Source organism: Lipotes vexillifer, unplaced genomic scaffold, assembly GCF_000442215.2.
Source record: "Lipotes vexillifer unplaced genomic scaffold, Lipotes_vexillifer_v1.1 scaffold463, whole genome shotgun sequence".
NCBI lineage: Eukaryota > Metazoa > Chordata > Mammalia > Artiodactyla > Lipotidae > Lipotes > Lipotes vexillifer.
This window is the reverse complement of record NW_006779398.1, coordinates 1,794,385-1,812,273: the sequence shown is the minus strand read 5'-3', so window position 1 is coordinate 1,812,273 and position 17,889 is coordinate 1,794,385.

Here is a 17,889-nt window from a genome sequence, read left to right as displayed (position 1 = left end):
TGATGTATTTTGTCTTACCTTACCCACACAATAACCCTGTGAGATAGAGATCATCATCTTTATTTTCAGATAATTAAAGTGAGACTAAGAGAGGTTAAGTGACGTGACCAAACCAGGATTTGACAATAAGTCTGCTTGGCTCAAATACTATATTCTTTCCATTATATCACTGAATTGTTATTATGAATGGGATTGCCTTTTACACTCTTCTACTGTCATGTCATATGACCTAAACACATAAACTTGGTCTACTTTGGGAGTGAGGCCTCACTCTCGTTATTTTGAGATGATAATACGACTCGTCATCACGCTCCTCTTATAGAAAACTTCCAAGGAAACAGTGAGAGAGTATGATGCTTTAGTGTACTTCTCTTCTGTAATAGAAAAATTGTTCCAAATCTGGTCTGGAGCAGACTTTTCTATGTGATAAAAATCTATAAATTCCTCCTAGAAAAGAAACACTTATGCAATTTTCTGGTGAATGTTAATGAGATGCAGATTGGGTCTAGGAAATTAGTTACTTACCCACCCAGTTGACTTCAGCTGGTTATCAGAAAAGACTTCAGAGACCTTTAACCAGGCATTCTTTTTCTTTTGTATCTAACAATGATACTTGCCCCATTCTCTTTGCCTTTAGAGTGTCTCTGACTTGGCATACTATGGGCCTTTTCCCCTTGCAAGCATGATTGTAGTGATATTTTGATACTTTCTCATAAATAGATTATCTGAAACTTTTTCTTTAACACAAACAATGGTAACTATTAATAGCATTGATTGAACTCTCACAATATGTTAGGCAAGGTTTTAAGCACATTACATGTATTATCTTATCCTCAAAAAACCTGATAAGGTAGGTATGGTTAGCACCCTCATCTCACAGATGAAAAAACCGAGACCTAGGGAAGTGAAGTAATTTGTCCAGCATCTCACAGTTAGTTAAGTGGCAGAGCTGGGCTGTAAATCCAGACAGTCTGACTTCAGTCCTGTGCTTCTTACTTCTTCCCCATAATGCTTCAAGTCTCCTCTCCTTTTATTTTAAAATGTTTGATAGCTTTTGCCTTATGAACCTTTGAAAATCAGTCTACTAGGATTCTCTGTTGGGTTTGCACTTTCAACTAGAAACAACAAAAATGTTGCCCTTTGCTTTCATTTCTTTATCTGGCTGAAATGAGTCATAATCATTCTTTGTTCTGACCCTTCAAACTTTGGCTTTTCCTTGGAGAGATGGAGCGGTTTCTAGCCGAGGAGTGACGTGATCTGACTCGTGCTTTCAAAGGCTCACTCTGTGGTCTATAGAAGCAACTGTAGGAGGGCGAGCGTGGAAGCAGGGAGACCAACCAGGAGATGCTCACAGTAACCCATGTGAGGGCTGATGGTGTCCAGGACCTAAGGGGGGGAATAAGCTCCGGTCTATATTTTGAAGGTAAAGTCAAAAGGATTGGGTAGATTAGCTCTGGGTAAGGAGTCAAAGAGCCTGACTGGAGGCTGTATCTGTGGAAAGAGAAGAGAAGACGGCTCATCTTCTGAGCCTGGCTTCTGGACCATCTGCATGAGGGTAGGAATCATCTACACCAGCTCCTCCCTATAGACTGGAAGATTCCTCCCTGTGGGAATCTTCCTAAACCCTGAGATACAGGATAAAAGGTTTTTCATGGTTTCCTCTTCTTTATAAACGGTCGTCTCTCCTGCTTGGAGCAGTTTATAAAAACAGCTTTCTCATTTGCCCGTTTCCAGCAACGTATATTCTCGTAACGTTCATTGTTGATTCTCAGTTTTGTTTTAATTTTGCCCTTTTTAAACTGCATTTTCCATACTGTATGAAACCTCTTTTGAGGTGTATTCCCAGGGCAGGATCCCTCCTTCTGAGAAGTGTTCCCCCCAATTGCCTTGTCTGCCACGTAATTCTTTATAGACATCTTATGTAATCCTTAGCTAATAAATTACTCCCTAATTTATCACTTGATAAGCCTGGATTTACTTATGTAAGTTTTACCCATCAGTGGGATAAACCTTCTTACTAACACCCACAAGAAGATTGCCTTCATGTTGTCAATTATCTATATTTGTACATACACCTATATCTATATATGTTTACTCATATTATACATATTTATGAATATTTACTTATTTAAGCTGTCAAAATTTAAGGTTAGGGGTACCACGAGTAATTCTCAGTTAGGATCCCCAAACCCTTTCAGTTTTAACAATACAAGTTCTCACTCAAGTCCCCCTTGGGAGCTTTAGTATCAAAGGTGAGGCTGGAATCATACCAGCGAGATGAGAAGTTGCCCAACTTGGGCTTTGTGATTGCTTAGGCATAGGGTGATAATCTCTCCATCTCCTTTCCTCATAAATTCAAACTCAGGTTTGTTTCTATTACACAGCGATGTAAGCTGTCTGAGCGGGAACCACCAGTCCACATGACTGAGTGCTTGGCTGAAAGTGACAGAAACCCAGTTGAAACTGACTTAAGCACAAAAGTGAATTAATTGGCTCGTGTAACTGAAATGTCGAGGTTAGCCTGGCTTCAGGAATGGCTGAACTCAGGCACTCACGCTACACGATTGGGAGGAATCTGGATCTCTCCATTTCTCGGCTCAGTTCTCCTGTGTTCTCAAGGCAGGATCTCCTGACCGCACGTGCCCCAGCAGCTCCAGGCTTACATCCCACCGGCTGGAAACTTCAGTGAAAGTAGTGGCAGGCCCAGCAACTGGGTCTCACTGGGACTTGGGTCTCAACTCTGTTCCCATCACTGTGGATGTTGGGACACAATACCATTTGGCTGTATGGAATGGGAGTGGAAAAGGCATAGTTCCGCAAAGAAAATCACCAGAAGGATGGAGAGAGATTCCAGACCGCCCCACCAGCAGGTGCCCTATCTTAGATTTAAATTCCGTTTCTGCTCCCTTGGGCTCTATCCTTAGGGGATGTGCATCTTCGTGGGGGTCTGAGTTACCAGTGCCCACTGAATTCCCAACTCAAGACAGAAAGTGCCTTTTTGAAAGTGAAACAATTAGGTTGTTTCTTCAGAAGCTTTAAAAAAATACTTCTTCCCCCACTCCCTGCTTGAATTTAATCTTGTATATTTCCATCAGAAATAATTTCTAGTGTTCTTCCATCTGCAAATAAGCACTGGTGTTGTCTTTGTCTGCATGTATTATTTATCATTCAATTCATGGTGTCTCTGTCAATCAGCCTGTAGGTGTATATGCCTGAATTTAAATGAGAATTTATCTGTGTGGTCAAAGAACTCCTTTAGGAAATCAAAGGAGAGGCTGGGGAGGCAGCAGCTTGGCCCCATGCTGCCCTGGGAGCAGGAAGCCTCCTTTGGAGTCGTTGCCTATACAGATGGCATGGAGCCCTTCTCAGCTCTAAGATCACCAGACAAGTGGAGGGCAATTCACAGATCTAATGCAGCCTTGGCTCAGCCCAATGAAGAATTTCTAGAGTACCTAATGGCAGTGATACAGCATAGATGGTTAGCTTGCAGCTCACAACTGTTAAGAACACATTGCCCATTCTCCTGCTTTATCATTTCTACTTTCCCTCAAAAGGGACAACTGCAAGGAAAGGAGCTGAAATGCAATTTATTTGTTCCCTTCTACTCTTAAGTGGTTATAACCACTTTTCAGAGTGCGTTGGTAGAAATGATAGGTGCTATTTGCAAAAAAAAAAAAAATAGAGAAAAGAAAAACAATACTAATAATAATGCTTCCCAACATGTAGCCAGCCGCTGAAAATCATAGTTCTCCCGCCAACTAAAGGGCTTCTATCTCCATGGCAACAGGAGAACTACTCCCAAATATAGGGTGGAATGGCAAACATCTTGGAGGCCTTTTACTTGCTCAGTGGACCCTGGGTTTTGTTTTGTCCACTGTGCCAGGAAACGTCCGCACAGTCAGCAGCTAATAGCTTTGGCTCCTGGAGCTGCAGTCTAAAGGTAGAGCAGCCCAGACTTCATCCTGATGAATCCCTGGGTGCAGATCTCCTCTTCTGATGCAAATTTAAAGAGATTTTATTAAAAGATGAGATGCTTTTTGAAAAGAATCACAAGTTGGAAAATTTCCTTTAGAGTTATTGAAAAGAAAACTTCAGGCAAATCTCCACAAAGGGTTTTCTTTTCCCCTCCTTCTTTCCTTCCCCTAGTATCAAATGAGTGAATTAAATACAAGGCATATAGCAGCATCCAAACTGGAGAGACAAGACTCATGCATGAATAAATACAAGTGGGAACATATGCTAAATGCTGCCCTGTGGCACACACAGCAATTCACACAGGTCATTGTGGCCTAATAAACCTGAAGGAACGTCAAACAACAAGAATTCCCTTTGTGAATCTCCAAGAAAGCATTTCAACATCCTACAGGTCCTTAGAGCATTGTGTATTGTGTGTACCATTGGCAAGGCCATCCCCATAAACGCTGCCAGATCCTGTGCTGCGTGTGAATTATGACTCCAGGACTATTACTCCCTTCCCTCCTCCCTTCTGTTTCCTTTTCCCCTCCTGCCCCACCCTTCTTTCACTAGCATTTTTTATAGAATATCTCTTTAGTCTCTGACTTCATAGTGACCTGTGTTCATTTCTGGTGAGGAACATTGTCCCCTTAAATTTCACAACTTTATAGAAACTTGGACCTTAACTTGCAGATTTGAGAACCACTCACTTCCAGCTGGCCATGTAGAGTTGATATTCTCCCAGTGGAAGTATCATCTAGGCTCTTGAATTGCTAACTCTGTTTTCCTTTTGGGGACAGAGTTCACATATAATCTTCTCTTTGCCTCACAAACAACTTTTCTTTGCTATAAGATGGAGTTCAACTCGGTGTGCCTTCGAGAAGCCCTCATCAGGTGCAGTTGAGCTTGGTGGTCCTAGTAAAGAGTGCGAACCCTGGAGCCCGACTACTAGGGTTTGAGCTGTAGCTCCGCCACTTGCATGCTGTGTTGCTTTGGCAAATCGCTTAATCTCTCTGTGCCTTCATTTGCTCCTCTTTCAAATGGGGACAATGTACCTACATTGTAGGACTGTGAAAATTAAATGAGTTAACCTATGTTCCAAGCTTTCTTGCTTAGAACAGTGTTCGGCACTGGGTAAACTACACAGTAAGTGTAGCTATTATTATTCAAGGAGTGATGGTACTGTGGCCAACATCTTCTGAATGTTCACTAGAAGCCAAGTGTGGTACTAAGGATTTCACATGAACTATCACATCTGATCTGCCCTTTGGGGCACGAATTATTACAACCTTGGTCTTGTAGTTGAGGAAAGTTGTTGCCTGATGTCAGTCAGTTATCCCTTAACAAGTAACAGAAACAACAGGAAACTAACCTAGTTCTGTGTGGTAGCACACTGAATTACAAGGCTGGGCTGTGTGCATATGAGTTGCTTTTTTGTTTTGTGTTGTGGGGGAAGGTTTGAGTAGGAAAAAGCAACCTTTCCAGAGAGTAGTTTTTGTCTTATTAGTATCTCACTTGGATTTGAGAAACTAATTTCTATTAAATAATGATCAGATCTGTGAAGATCATTTTATATAAATGGATCCTCCCCCCTGGACGTCTTGCTTAGCACACGCACACCTCTCAGATGCTCAATTCACAGCCTGGGAAAGGCGTGGCCAGTTTCGGAGGTGGGTCCAAAGCAGGATAAGGGAAGGTGAGTTGGCAGTGGCTTGAACAGCACCTAAGAGTGCTTTTCCTCCCGTGAAAAACCAGCCCTCTGTTCTAATCAGTTTGGTGATCACCTTGGAGGGAGCTCACAAAATTGAGTCCAGGACGTGAACTCTGACGAGAGCAAGAAGGGGCAGGAATAGGGGCCTCCACGGGGGAGAGGCCTAGGCCGCTGGGATTACTTGCAGGTAGCAGTCACCTGAGGCTGTCTGGGGTCTCCTAAACAAAGAAGGTGTGGATCAAAAGAACTTTTGAAGATCACTTTTATTCGAAACTTTTGCCTCGATCTGGCCTTGGGTAGCCCATTAAGGCTCTGGAAACCAACAGCTACTGCCTTTATATGCCAAATCTCAGCCTCACATGCACCATTTACACTTTGGTGGTATTTAGTACTGGCGTTGTATTAAATTTCACCTTGTTAAAATAACTGCCATAATAATAAAAAAAAAATCCTACTGGGCACATGGGCTGTAGCAAGTGGAAGCTGCCTTTTATTCTTTCCCTCTTTAACATGCATGGTCCAGCTGAGCTGATAACCAAACCCCAGCCTCCCTCAATAAACTCAGCGGACTGCTCTGTCCAGAAATGAATGTCGTATTTACAAGGTTTCTTCTACATAAGGAGCAACCCCCCCTACTCCACACCTTCTAGGCCATTTGCGGCTCTGTCTCAGTTCACAAAGGAAGCATTTCATTTTCTTTCTCTAATGGAGGCTTTCAAAGGATGTTGTCTATTGCCAAAGCATTTTCAGATGCAGGGCAGTGAAGCAGGTTGGTTTCTTCGTGAAGCCCTGGTTCCATCTTCCTTGGTGAACTGCGGGCATCTTACCTCCATAGACCAGGCTGTAACTGTCGTGCTTTGCATTCACCTGCGATTCCCATGGGAGTGGCACGAAACCACGAGACTTCACTCAACCTCATTTCCCACCAACTTCAAATTGAGTTTAACAGAAGTAATTACTTCACAAGACTCTTGTGAGGATGAAGCAATGATGCACACAGAGCATCTTGTGCAGTGCTTGTCACAGAGTGAGCGCTCAGTAAATCACAGCTAGTATTACCCCTCCAGCCTTGTTGGAGCCTGGTCTTGTGTCCTCTTAGGTGTCACAGTTATGAAAAGTATGCTATGGTGTCTTCTAGAAACTTGTGAGAGAATCTTATAATTTTCCTTAACTAACTCCTTGCAAGCCGGTGCTCATTCACCCATGTTGCTCTCCATTAGCATTAATGCCTCACACCTTCTCAAACATAGAACCAAAATCAAAGGCTGCCGTCATTGCCCTCAGTTATATGAGGCATAAATAAACTTCTCTGAGAGACTTGGAAACTTGCCTAGTTCAAGGTTAATTAGCTCTACATCTCTAGAGTGTGTGTACGACAGTGCATTGCTCCCACCAGCTTAGAAACCTTGTTATTTAAAGACATTTCAGTGCCCGGGAGGGAGGCTGCACAGTACATCTCTCAGGGTCAAGGCATCCCTGCTTATGTTCGGGGCTTGAGTGAACATGTGGTTCATCTGACCACAATGACCAAGGGCTTCAACTTCAGGGACAAGCCTTCTATGGGGAGTTTTCAGAATGCAGTCAGCCTTTGTGGTGGTAAGAAGGACTCACAAGGCAGACTTTGGATGAAATGGTCAGGTGAAATCTTCAGCATCCATCCTCTCTTCTTTGTATCCTAGAATTCCAGCTAGAGAAGTTCCAATGGCCGTTCTCTCTGCTGTTCTGAAAGTTAAGGCAGGTAAAAGGATGGTTTGTGGTATTGCCTCCCAGGGCAAAGCATCTTGAAAAGTTGTCAGTGCTTTCTCCATTCTCTCCCGAGACCTCTCCCATCAGACTTTTGTCCCCACCTCTGCATTCAAACTGCCCTTGTTGAGATCGATAGTGACCTCCACATTTCCAAACCCAGGGCTCTCAGATCTCATGTTACTGGACTCGTCAGTGCATTTCACATAGTCGATCACCCTCTGCTGTTTCAGAAACATTCTTTGGATGCCTCTCAGAAGCCTCCCAGTTTTCCCAGCCTCTCCAGCTGCTCCTTCTTCGTTTCCTTTTCTAATTTACTCCTCAATGTACAGTTTTCTACACATTCTATGTCTTTGACACTATCAAGATAAGCAAGATATATTTGAAAGGACTGGGGGGGTCAGGAAGGCACAACGAGTCATGGCACTTGAGACTCGGTGGTCGGCAATCCAAAAATGGGCAGAAGACCTAAATAGACATTTCTCCAAAGAAGATATACAGATTGCCCACAAACACATGAAAGGATGCTCAGCATCACTAATCATTAGAGAAATGCAAATCAAAACCACAATGAGGTATCACCTCACACCAGTCAGAATGGCCGTCATCAAAAAATCTACAAACAATAAATGCTGGAGAGGGTGTGGAGAAAAGGGAACCCTCCTACACTGTTGGTGGGAATGTAAATTGATACAGCCACTATGGAGAACAGTATGGAGGTCCCTTAAAAAACTAAAAATAGAACTACCATACGACCCAGCAATCCCACTACTGGGCATATACCCTGAGGAAACCATAATTCAAAAAGAGTCATGTACCACAATGTCCACTGCAGCTCTATTTACAATAGCCAGGACATGGAAGCAACCTAAGTCTCCATCAACAGACGAATGGATAAAGAAGATGTGGCACATATATACAATGGAATATTACTGAGCCATAAAAAGAAACGAAATTGAGTTATTTGTAGTGAGGTGGATGGACCTAGAGTCTGCCATACAGAGTGAAGTAAGTCAGAAAGAGAAAAACAAATACCGTATGCTAACACATATATATGGAATTTAAAAAAAAAAAGTGGTTCTGAAGAACCTCGGGGCAGGACAGGAATAAAGATGCAGACATAGAGAATGGACTTGAGGACACGGGGAGGGGGAAGGGTAAGCTGGGACGAAGTGAGAGAGTGGCGTGGACATATATACACTACCAAACGTAAAATAGATAGCTAATGGGAAGCAGCCACATAGCACAGGGAGATCATCTCGGTGCTTTGTGACCACCTAGAGGGGTGGGATGCGGAGGGTGGGAGGGAGGGAGACGCCAGAGGGAGGAGATATGGGAACATATGTATATGTATAGCTGATTCATTTTGTTATAAAGCAGAAACTAACACACCATCGTAAAGCAATTATACTCCAATAGAGATATTTTAAAAAAAAAGACTCAGTGGTCGGTTGGTATGGACCATCCTTTGTGGAAGTGGCTGTTGAGCAGGGATGCAGCAGGGGCGATGGTGAAGCTCCTTTCCCAGGCCGCACGTTCCCTGTGGCTGCTCTCCTGGGGCCATTCTTGAGCAGAAGGAGAATTTGGTGGTAGCAGTGACTTCTCTTTCGCTCATCATCTCTCTGTTATTCAGCAATTAGAAGGCTGTGCCCACTATGTGCCAAGTACTCTTCTCTTTCAGCTTTTCCTCTGTATCCAAGTGATCATAGATTCAGGTAGTCAAAAGTCACTGTCTTCAGGAAAAGTGTAGCCCTCTGTCCTTCTCTAATCTCAGAATAATTCTACAAAACTGTGAATATCACACAAGTGTTTTGACACAATTTGACACCCAGGACCCAGTGCTTTAGAGGAGATGACTGTGTCCTGGGTCTGGGACAATACGCTCATTTTAAATCATTCATGCATGGGTATATTCAACAGATTTGGATACTTACTGTGCCACCAGACTTTAGTTAAAGCTTCTGACTTAACTTCCTTCCTCTTTAGGCTTTTTGTGATATGGCCCCGTACCACCTATCTGATGCTACTTTCCACTCACTTATAACCTCTTTTGCTGAGTACATATACCCACAAGGGTATATCACAAGCGCACTGCTGCAAATTAGCACACAGTACTTGATGCCGGGCAGCCTGCTGTCCGCGATACTGTCCATCTGTTCTTATCACAGCCTGCCTCACCATGGTGAGCCCGAGGTTGATCTCCAATAAATACTTGGCTCATTGATTCATCTGTGAAGCCACCGTCTTTGAACAGCCACAAGCTCATCAGTGAGGAGTATCTTCGGCTGCCTGGTGCAACAGAAAAGGGAAATTTTGAGAAACAAAGGAAGCTAGGGCAGTTTCTTCTTTGAATTTTGGACTGAAGCTAATTTAAAAGGCTGCCAGAAATCTGGAACCACTTTGCTGGCTGCAAGTTTTTGGTGAAAGCACGAAGAGTGTTTCCTTTTTCCTGAGGCCAGTTTGTAACATCCTGGAAAGGGTCCTTGGACCCATTAGAGTCTCTGTGCTCTAATGCCTTCATTGGGCCCCATGTCCTTTGTGATGGGCTGTCCTTCCCCCCAGACTGAAATCAACCTCACCCTCATTACTTTCCTTTAAGTCTTGCCTGTCCTCCCTAGCACCTCTATACACACACACATATTTGGACCAGTATTGTTAATCTCCTTCTTTTTTCTGGCTCCTGGAATTCATTAGCATCCTTTTTCCCTTCCCCGACATAACCTGAAATCTTACCAACATCAAAATTACCTTCCTCCAAAGTGTTTATATTGTGACTCTTTGCATGTAGTGCTGGGCTGGGCAAAGCAGCAGACAAGTTCAAGGATCAAGGTCCATGCCCCTCGAGTGTGTCGTTTTCCTGCCAGCACCAGCCTGGATGGGATGTTCAGAACCTTTGGTCAGTTAATAAATATTTCTTACCCCCTTACTTTTTCTTTGCATTATTTCCTTTTATTTTTCTTTTTGCCTGTAAGATGGAAATAAGATCACTTTGTTTCATGGAGCTATTTAGAGGGATAAATGAGGTAATTTACCCAAAAGCATTTTGACAACTATAAAGTCCCATGTACATGCTTGTTATTATTTTCCATCACCTAGCATAATGCCTGGCACTTTGGCACTTCTTGGTTGAAAGAATGAGTGAATGAATGAAATAAAAACCATAGTCTCTGAACTCTGCTTAGAATCAGGTTGGGAAGAGGCTACACTCACTCATGAAATACCACCAGAACAGTGTCTAACAACACCTCACTAATCGAGATGCCCTTTTCGGGTAGTGGCAATTATCTAGAACATAGTTGAAAACTAGTGTCCCCAGATCAGCCAGAATAAATGTCCCTGAACACTTGCACCAAAAGCACATGCCCTTTACTCATTAAGGAGGTCTTCAAATATAACCTATTTATTCTTATGATTTTGTTCATTCTTTTAACAAACATGCTTCTCTGGGCTGCCAGCCTCAGAGCAGCATTTTGGAGCAAATGGAAGGTGGGAACATCTGGCTAAAGGAAACTTGTCCTGGGCTCAGAAGGTATCTCAGTGATCCAGCCTTGTGTGCTAATTGATGTTTTTAATGATGGCCACTTGTAATCAAGTAAAGCCTCAAGTAGATTTAGTATCTTCTGAAACCAGTTAAGTTAAATAATACATTTTAGAAATGTTAAAAATTTTTTTCATGCTTAAAACGTTAACTCCAAAGGTTGGAAAAATGCTGGGTAAGTGTAGCATGACTGTGCCCACAGATGTGGAAGGACACTGTCTAGGTTCAGTGCATAAGTGCTGAGAAGGTCAAGCATAGGCTGTTCACAGCGGGTGTCTCTTCCCAGAGGAGAAGGTTTGAGCAGTAATAGCCGTTGTGGTAGCAGGTGCCTTAATCTGTGCTCTGCAGTAATCTAAGTGCTTTCTCTGTATCAACATATTAAATTCTTGAAACAGCTCTATGAGGTAGCCTTGTTATTATCATCATTTTACAGATGAGACACAGAGAGGTTCAGTAACTTGCCCCAGGCCAGGCCGCGCAGTAGTGGAGGTGAGCCTGGCTCCAGACTCTATGCTACTCATCATTGTGCTAATTGCTTCCCTAGGTTTTAAAAGAGGAGAATAAAATCCACTGATAGGGAGACGAACCGTAGGAGCAATGCACTGAGTGGGAATGATGAAGGAAAAAGGAATTATTAAAATAGTACTTTAAAAACTGTGAGATCAGAAAAAAGCTGCCATGTAGTTTTGTTGCTGTTGTTAAAGAAACATGTATGAAAATATGTGAGGAGCTGTCTGAAGGATGCATTGAAGAGACCATCACTCAAAAACAGGGCACGTTATATAATAGCAGGGGTGACAATGATTTCATAAAGCTCTGGTTTCAGTTGTGTGTGTGCCTGTGTGTGCACGCTGGGATGTGGTGTAAAATATTTTTCTTACTAAGAGTCAGTCAAGAGACTTTGAAAGCCTTTGCTCTGTAGAGTTTGCTGCTCCACCGGGACAAAGCTGGCTGGAGCGGCCAGCGGTCAGGTCCAGATTTGCTGTCTCACTGCTGTACAGTCTCTTGTAACCTAAGAGCTCCGTTCGTGCTGCCCACTCCTATTTCCAGGGGGAGGGGCCATCATTGACTGAGTTGCTTGGGCAGCATCCAGAGTGAGTATGTGGGTTTGTTCACAAGGGGCTCTTATTGGAGGTTATTTCCTTAGGTCAATTGTGAAGTGTACAAAAGACCAGTCAGGCAATAAACAAATGTGGATCAAGTGCCTATATGTGAAGGGCCTTGTGTTAGGCTACTTGGGCTCTGGCATTTTCGATTTAACAAATATAAGTCTGATGTAAATTTAAGAAACGGCAGAGAGAAAAATCTGTTTGGAAATGGGAGAAAGAAAACCAAGTCCTCCCCCTGTGTAGCTCTGTAGCTCGACAAGCTTCAGTTTAAGGGCTGGCTTTAACTCTGTTTTCATTTCCAGTGGGTATGCTTTGAGTTGGCACACAAATTCAATGTGTGAATGGCGTGGGAGTTGAGAAAGTTGCATTGCTGTTTCTCTTCTTAAAATTAACAGTGGAATCCTTGTGAGAGCTGTGTAGGCCCCGGAATGTGCCACACATGATTCTCTAACTGCATAATTAGGGAGTTCTCCATAATAAAATAGATAAAATAGTCCTCATTCTTGCCGAAATGTGTGTGCCTCCTTTGCAGCCTCCTCTGAGAAGCAGCCGACTGACAAAAGCTCTGCAGGCTTCTCCAAGTCCTAGCAGCTTGCTGTCAGCATAGTATCCACACCCTAGCCATTAGGACTTGTCTGGTGAGGTTTACAGATGTTCCTACTTGCCCTGAAGCCCTGTTACCTTGAGCTTCCTGGCTTTTCAGAATCCACAGTGGATGCCTCACTGATCTACGATATGTGTGTACATGCTCCCAGGAGAGGTCAGTCCACAGTGGCTCACGGCCGCCTTCCTACATAAAGGTGGTTGGTCATCATGGGAGCTTGTTAGAACTGAAGACCCTCAGGCCCCGCCTCAGCCCTACTGGATCAGAATCTGCAGTTAATAAGATCCTCAGGTGATCTGTGTGCACATTGAAGTTAGAGGAGCACTGAGTAGACACTTGGGAGCAGCTCGGAGGCAGTCTAGATTTCTATGTGGAGCCTCAACCAACTGTTGACCTAAAACAGACAGACTGACTGTTATTTCTCCAGCAAAAATGAGTTTATTTGGGATCAGCAAAGAGAGGAGAGCTCTCTGAAAGAAGGCAAAAGGAAGGGGCTGGGGAGGGCAGTGGGGTTTACAGTAAACAAAGAGCCCATTAGAGGAACTGACAGTTCAAAGTATAGTGGTTTTTCATTGGCTGAGTGTGACAGTCTCTCATTGGCTGAGCTTTTGCCAGGCAAGAAGAGGAGGTCTTCCTTTTGAGCTCTGCTATGGTGGTAGGGGGTGAGAGTTCCCCCTTCTGGCCTCTTGGCTCTATTTTTTGTTTGTTTGTTTTTTTGTTTGTTTGTTTTTGCGGTACGCGGGCCTCTCACTGTTGTGGCCTCTCCCGTTGCGGAGCACAGGCTCCGGACGCGCAGGCTCAGCGGCCATGGCTCACGGGCGCAGCCGCTCCGCGGCATGTGGGATCCTCCCGGACCGGGGCACGAACCCGCTTCCCCTGCATCGGCAGGCGGACTCTCAACCACTGCGCCACCAGGGAAGCCCCTTGGCTCTATTTTAATTGAGGTTTCTGTTTATTGATTTTTACACAACCAACCAACTAACCAGCCAATCAATACCTACATTTCTATAGACCATCTACCATGTTCACCGTGATAACCAATACTCATGATTAACAGTGCAAAGATCAAAGTAATAAAAAAGGACAGTCCTTGTGTTTCCCAAGTAAAAACTTTCATCACAGTGGTAGCAGGATCAAAGGCGATAACTTGGCCCAGGGCAGTACTAAAGTGGGAGGCATCTGATAAGTCTGTGGTCCCTGCAAAGTCGGAGGTTGGAATGCAGCTTTGGCTAACCGTGATTCCATCACAGTGAGTGGTCAGTGCTGACAATAGAGAAAAAAAATCTGGTTTTAGTTTTTTGACAAAAAGCAATTGTTGGAACAGGTGGACAGGGGACATGAAGGTAGGCGCTGTGTCCTGCTGTGGATTAAAACTTTTTCCAGAAGTCTATCAACCAGAGTCTGTAGTTATACAATGGTTATAAAACCATTCCTCAGGGATACACCAATTATGTATAGTTTTCCCTCAGCATCCGTGAGGGGTTGGTTCCAGTACCTCTTGTGGATAACAAAATCCACAGATGCTCAAGTCCCTTCTATAAGATGGTGTAGTACTGTTGGCCTCTGTATCTGCGGGAGAGTCTGACATCTGCACATTTTGATCCATGATTGGTTGAATTCATCTATGCGGAACCCATAGATGCAGAGGGTGGACTGTATTTAAAGGATTCTTTTCAAGTTCTTAAGGCCATGTTTGACCCTTCACTTTCCTACTGGCCCAATATCCAGCTGCCTCCGAGGTTACTAATTCTTCTTTGGAAATGCTTTTCCACTCACTTCTCCCCGCTTCTCCCTCCACTTCCGGTGCCACGCCTACAGTCCACACTATTTAGCTTCTGATTATAACAGTTATGAGACGATTTTCTTGTTTCTAAAATATTTCCCCAAACACACCTTGAAAACTTCTTTAGCTGTACAGAGTTTCCTGAGATGATGTGAATCAGGCCACTTCCATGCTCCATAACCAGATGCTATCCCATCTGTGAATGAAAACTGTTACCTGCCATATCAGTTAAGTGAGGGATGTTGCAATCCTCAGCCACTGCAGCCACCCCCAACAGTGAGCCCTGAGGGGACTCATGATGAGAAAGCACAGGATGCTGGCCCTAGATAGCTATGGTGCATAGCAAAGGAATGATTCCAGTGAGCCCAGACTCTTGCATCTTTTTTATTTTTTAATTTTTATTGGAGTATATTTGCTTTACTATGTTGTGTTAGTTTCAGGTGTACATCAAAGTGAATCAGTTATACGTATACATATATCCACTCTTTTTTAGATTCTTTTCCCATATAGGTCATTACAGAGTATTGAGTAGAGTTCCCTGTGCTATATAGTAGGTCCTCGTGTTGCATCTTCCCATACATAGAAAAGCGCTAAATCATTAACTTGAGATATCTGGTTTTCTTTTCATTAATTAATCTTTTGATGTTCCGACTACCTGGTCTTTGAGGCAAAAGCCCCTATATTTCCGGGCCCCTCCCTTACCTCTTCCCTCAGAGCGATCTGACAAGCTGTCTTCCTGGCTTGAGGTCCTCAGAAAGACCACTGAGTAAAACATAATGCTCAACTTTTAGGCTGTGCATTTTTTCAGTTGACACATCTAACTTCTCTTCTTGGTCTTCAAAGTTTCAGTGACCTGCTCTCACATCACCTGGACAAACTTACCATTTATGCCCAAAATACTAGTTAAGATTTCTTCCCCAATAGCATCCTTCAGAAAAAGAAAAGTCACTTTATATTTAAGTCTTTACAAAGTTTGATGACTTTTGTAAAGAGCATCAAAATTTGGGTGTTTTCTGAACTACTTTATTTGGAACAAAAATCACTGCTGAGAGGACATAGGATTAGACTAACATCAGTGAAAGTTTGGGATGTTTATTGAGGCTACCTGCTAGAATCATTTTTTTAAAAGGAAGCAAAGAAACTTAACATGGTTTAGTAATTACTTCTAGGAGTATGACCTCACCTTTAAGATTTTTAAAGTGATTTATTTTTTAAAGACTACTTAGAAAAATATAGGACGAGATTACTTTGTGGAGATCATGAGTATGTAACCACAAGAAGAAGGTTTAAAAAAAAAAACTGACCTAATGGGATGGAACTGGTTAATCGCAGCTTGGATAAAATGTTTAGTGACAACTTTGCACACAGATTTAAGTCACGCTGTATGTCCAGCATCTTAGATGACTGTAAAGATGGTGTGCTCTGGAAAATTGTGATGCATAACTCAAAATATAACTGTAAGTGATGATGATGATGCATATGAGATTCCTAAGAAATGTTTCGAGAACTAGGATATAAGAAGTGAGAATGGAGAAAAGCAGTGTTTGTATGTATGTCTCTGAGACACAAAGATGTGCTGCCCAGATGGTCTTTGAGGAAGAACTTGCTGTCTCACCATCAGCACCATTGAGCTGCAGACAGCTCCCCAGCCCAAGGTCTCACTCTTGGGGGGCAGCCCCTGTCCTGGGACCAAATGAGGTAGAGGCACAAGGGCCTGGCCCTGGGGCATCACTTAGGATGTCTCTGGTCAGCACCCTTGGCTCCTGAGCTCCCTGCAGGGCTGGCGGAAGCGCTGTCAGTCCTGTAGCTCAGTTACACATCTTCCTCTGCCCAATCCTGCTTCCTCCCTCGTCCTTTCACAGGTGTTGATCTCTGTTAAACCTTGTGCACCCCAAACTCCCTCTCAGCATCTGCTTCCAGAGAACTCGCCCCGTGTCAGGAGGGTACCACATTAACAAATATTGCAGGAAGACACTGGCTAGTTCATCTATATCCTTGCAAGTTTATACATTCAGGTTGGCGAGTAATTTTTTTAAAAAATTGTCTCATTGGGAAAACTGGATGTCACCTTACGAGCAAATGTTTTTATTTGCATACCCTCAGTATTCCTATCAGTAGCATGTGCAGGCCTGTCCACTTGCTGTACTTCACATCCATACCCTACTCCCTATATCACATCCCCCCCCACACATTCCTGCCCTTAGGTTTTTTCTTCTGCTTTTCCCTCCACTGTAAATGCCTTTCCTTCTGCTCTCTTTCATATCTGTCTAAATCCGACTCATTCAAGGTCTTCAAGGAAGGTACCACTTCTTCCACGAAGGCCTCCTTGCTTAAGCTGCACTCTTTTATTATTCCTTTATTTTTTAAATTGAATTACATTTTATTGTAGTTTAACAATACAACTCAGTTAAGCACAGTTATTCTCTAATTGTTTCATGTGAAGCAGATACAAAATTCATGTTTCCTAGTACTCGATATAGCCCAGAGCATTAGGTGGTTACCTGTAAAACACTAGTCGGTTGACTAAAATACATGCATGATAACAACAATATTGAAAATATTAGAAAATGTATCCAGGAAAATTTTAAATTTAAATCATACCCTGGAGCAGTATGTTCCAAAACCTGTTTCCTGAATTTGTGCTTTAAAAAAGTTTTCGTGGTCAAATTAATTGGGAAAATTGTGCCTCTAGTATCTTCCTATAAGGGATGAGCACATTGGCCAACTAAATAGTAAAGGATCTGAGAAGTCCTAGAGTAAATAAATCTGGTTGACTTTATTTAACCCAAACTACTGTCATTTTTTAAAATACATGTATTTTCCATTTTAAATAGCATCTATGAGCATCCCCGTGGTATTTGTGTAAAACAGACTCTGGGAGCCATACCCCAACAGACAGCAGAGTGGGTGTCAGCACCGACAGCACAGGTAGGCCTGGAGGCCAGAAAGATGGACTCTCCATGGCAAACGGGCCATGACCTGTATTCCCAAATTTGGGGAGAGGAACAGGCTCCACAGGCAGGTGGACGATAGCACTATTCCAAGCACAGGAGGCACCATTCCAAGCAGTAGAAGCAGCAAGAGGCAGGGCTGGCAGTTCATACCAATGACTCCTGGGCAAACGCTCTCTTTGGGCAGCTAGTCTCAGCTCCAGCTGCCAACTGGAATCACCTGGGGAGCTTGAAAACATCTGGACATCTGGGTCTTACCCTGCAAGATGCTGATGCCACTGGTCTGAGGTGAGGCCTAGGCCCTGGGATACTTAAAGCTCCCCAAGTGATTCTAATTGCAGCTCAAGTTGAGAGCCACTGCTTTAGGGGAACAGGAATGGAAATGTTTAAAAGAATGTCTGGGCTTCCCTGGTGGCGCACTGGTTGAGTCCGCCTGCCGATGCAGGGGACGCGGGTTCGTGCCCCGGTCCGGGAAGTTCCCACATGCTGCGGAGCG